The sequence below is a fragment of the Elephantulus edwardii genome, unplaced genomic scaffold (genome assembly GCF_000299155.1).
Source record: "Elephantulus edwardii isolate Elephantulus edwardi_28Jun2011 unplaced genomic scaffold, EleEdw1.0 scaffold00035, whole genome shotgun sequence".
NCBI classification, from domain to species: Eukaryota; Metazoa; Chordata; class Mammalia; order Macroscelidea; family Macroscelididae; genus Elephantulus; species Elephantulus edwardii.
This window is the reverse complement of record NW_006399785.1, coordinates 9,279,454-9,283,634: the sequence shown is the minus strand read 5'-3', so window position 1 is coordinate 9,283,634 and position 4,181 is coordinate 9,279,454.

The following is a 4,181-nucleotide window of genomic DNA, read 5'->3' as shown; positions in this document are numbered from 1 at the left end:
ATTTTCTCTTTGGAGGCAAGGATTTTAAAACTCTGTCTCTCCTACTTTGGGCATGGGGCCAAGAGGGACCAATCCTTGGAGAAGGATATCATGCTAAGAAGGGAGGAGGAACAGTGCAGGAGAGGAAGACCCTGGATGAAATAGATTGATACAGTAACTGGGGCAATGGGGGTAGGTGTACTGGAGTCAGTGAGACTGGCTAAGGACAGGGCAGGCTTCAGAGCCATATCTATAGGATTGCTACGAGTCACGGTCAACTCGAAGGGCACATAACAGCAACAATAACAATGTCAGTTTGAGGACTGAGGTGTGTCTGATTCATGTATACTGCATTGAAACACATGAGGAAGAGAACTGTTTAAAGGGATATATGAATGGAAATCCAAATCCTGTAAACTTTCATTAAAATTAATAATTTAAAAAATCCAAAACTAACAAAAAGAAAAAAAAACCCACACCAAACAAAAATCCACTAAAATCAGACTTAATGGCCGTCTAGATATCCTGCAAATATTTTTCAGATAACTCTCCCCGTCTGTTTTTCCCCTATACCAGAATGACTTTTTTTCCCTCCTATTTTAATCCAGTGTTTCTATTGCAAAGTAAATGAATGGGAGCAGGCCAAACTCCTGAACATGTCAGGAGGCAATGGTACAGCTGAGCAGAAAAAAGCTCATAGAAAAACTTTTATGAGCCTCCGGTGCTATATTTCATCCTCCTGCCACAATCCCTCGTGCTTCCAGCTCTCCCAAGACCCTCCATTTCCCATAGATATTGATGCTCATTAATCCAGCAAAAGAGGTGAATTGCAGAAAATAGGAGCAATGAACATTTCTAGATGCTTTCCTTCCTTTTCTTGGTCATTGATTATTGTGTGGTCTTAGGTGCTAAAAAATCCCTCCACACTCGGCCTTCCTGGAAGTTAAGAGCATTAATAAAACAGTCATGTGTTGGAATCCTCCACTATGAAGAGGAAAAGCCACGTGTAAACACAGCCTCAGAAGGGGCTTGCAGGTGCATTTGCAAAGTGTCAAAGCAGCACAAAACCAACAATAAAGTCAAGATCTAGAATATTTGCACTCCACTGGCTGCAGCGAAGGCTACACACACCCTCATTAAATTCCTTAATGCTTAATACTTGTAATGAGCTTAGGGAAAAGAGCCATTTGTCTCATTGAACTGTGAGGGAGTTTTTTGTTTAACCTGCTTTTGCCAGTCCAGCTGATTTGGAGCATGACAAAAATCTCTTTTTAGAACCATTGTTAGTTAAATTTTTAAGCTTCTGTTAGGATGCCATTCTGTGGTGACTTGCATGTTGATGTTTTGCTGGAGGCTATAGAGGCAAGGAGGCTTCATCTCACATACTTTGGGCATGTCGTTAGGAGAGGCTGTTCCTTGGAAGAAGACATCATGCTTGGAATGGTGGTGGGTCAGTGAAGGAGAGGAAGACCTTCAGTGAAATAGATTGACAGAGAGGCTACTGAAATCATTCAATACTGGGATCAAGTATTTCAGAGATAATTGGGACGATGCAGGATATGACGTGGTTTAGATCTGATGTTCATAGTGTCGATGTGAATTGTACTCTACTCAATGGCACTTAACAACAACTACATGCCACTGGTATTTCAAATACCAACAGAGTCACTCACTTGGTAGACAAATTTCAGTGAAGATTCCAGAAAAGACAAAGAAGAAAATACTGGTTGTCTATTTCAGAAAATTAGACCAAGTAAATTTTGTAGGTGGTCATTGTTGTTGTTATTGTTGTTGTTGTTGTTGTTGTTGTTGTTGTTGTTAGGTGCCATCAAGTTGAGTACAACTCATAGTGACCCTATGAACAAAAGTTCTGAGCCTGGTCCTGTCCTGTGCCATCCTCACACTTTCTGACACACAAGAGCCCATTGCAGCAGTCACCTTGTCAATCCACCTGGTTAAAGATCTTTCTCTCCTTTGCCGACCTTCCACCCTTCCCAGAATCATGTCCCCCTCCAAGGAATAGAACCTCCTAGCAATACGTCCAAAGTATGTGAGACAAAGCCTCATCATTCTTGCCTCCAGAGAACACTCAGGCTGCACCATTTCCAAGACATATCTATTCATTTTCTTGGCCATCCATGGGGTGTTCAGTGCTCTTCTCCAACACCACAGCTCAAAGGTATCAATTCTTTTTCTGTCATCCTTATTCATTGTCCAGGTCTCAGATGCATAGCTAGTAATTGGAAAGACCATGGCCTGAATCAACCACACCTTAGTCCTCAAACTGACATCACTGCTCCTCAATAATATGGAAAGGTCCCTAACTGCAGACTTTCCCATTGCAATGCATCTGCTTAGCAACCAATTACATTGAATTCACTAAATACAGTAAACTGACAATTTGGTTTGTACTTTAATTGGTACAGCACCTGTCTGCCAGTTTGTAGTACTAAGATAACTTGTGGGTTGCTATGATGCTAAAATCTATGCTATTGGTGTGTCAAATGCTACAATGGTTACCCGTGGTGGACAGATTTTAGTAGCACTCCAAGATTAAGACAGATTAGGAAACAGTGTTGGCCATGTACTTCTCAAGTAATAGGACTCTGAAAAGCCTATGAAGAGTAGAGGAATGCAGATAGTTATAGTATTAGAAGTAGAGCCCAGATTGGAAGTCAGTTGAAATGAGGAAAGGCAGAGGGTTGGTGAAGGAGAAGAAGATCCTCAACCTCCTATTTTAGAAAGTGTGAGGACAGCACAGGTTAGGACAAGGTTCAGAACTGTAGTTCATAGTATCGCTATAGATTGTCCTTCACTTCATGGCACCTAACAACACAATAACAACATATTATATTGTACAATATAATGCTGGAAGATGAACTCCCTAGGCCATAAAATACTAAACAATATTAATAATAGATCAATAATAATAATTGTAATCATTATTCACATACCAATAATTATGAATATGATCTACTTCCTAAATAACATGCCTCTGGGAACACTATGAACTTTGATAAATGTCAGTACTTGCAGAAGGCCTTCAGGCCTTTTTTTCATAGCGTCACTATGAGTCATGCTCAACTGGAAGGCACTCAACAACAACAACAACACAACAACCACACTATGTAGCTTCTCTTGTAGATTTCTTGTTATAATACACATAACAGCAATCATGAATATGATGCAAGGGCAGGCAATGCTTTGTTCTATTATATATAAGTTCACCATGAGTCATCATTGACTTAACAATAACTACCAATCTAACAAGAAATCTCTAAGAGAGGTGACATAGTGTGGTTGCTGTGTTATTGTTGTAGATTGCCTTCTAGTCAAACATGACTCATAGCGACCCTATGAACAAAAGGCCTAGATCCCCTCTACAGCAATTGACATTTATCAAAGTTCATAGAGTTTCTGGAGGCAAGTTGTTTAGGAAACGGATGCCTCTCCTGAAGATACATGCTTTGACATCACATCGATCTGGGTTCAAGTCTCCTGACCTGTCACTTCCTCACTTTATGATCATGTTGCCAACCACTCTGAGCCTCAGTAGCCTGTCTGCTGCGAAGAGGAAACAGCTAATACAAAGATAAGATGATACTTTCAAATTGCCCTACACAGCATTTGACAGAGAGAATCTTGATAAACGTTAGGAATGATGGATGGTCATAAGGATAAAAAGATAGTGGTGATGGCAGTGCTGGTAATGAGAGTGTTGATGAGGATGAGAATGATGACGGTAGTAATAATGGTGGTGATGGCAGTGAGGATGGTGAAGGTGATAATGAGAATGTTGATGGCCATGGAGATGAGGGGTGGTGGTGATGGTGATGATATAAGAGTGATGACAGTGACAATGGTAGCAGTAGCAGTGGTGGTGGTGAAAAAGATAATGAGAATGTTAATGATAGTGATGGTGGTGGTGGTGGTGGTGGCAGTGGTTATGATGATAGTGATGGTGATGATATTAAGAGTGGTAATGGTGGTAGTGATGGTGATTTTGGCAGTAGTGATAATAGTGGTGGCAGTGGTGGTAGTGAAAAGGATAATGAGAATGTTGATGATAGGGATGGTGGTGGCAGTAGTGAAGATGGTAGTGATAGTGATGATGATAATAAGAGTGGTGATGGTGGCAGTAGTGGTGGTGGTGGTGATGATGATGGTAGTGACAGTGATGATAATAAGAGTGGTGATGGTGG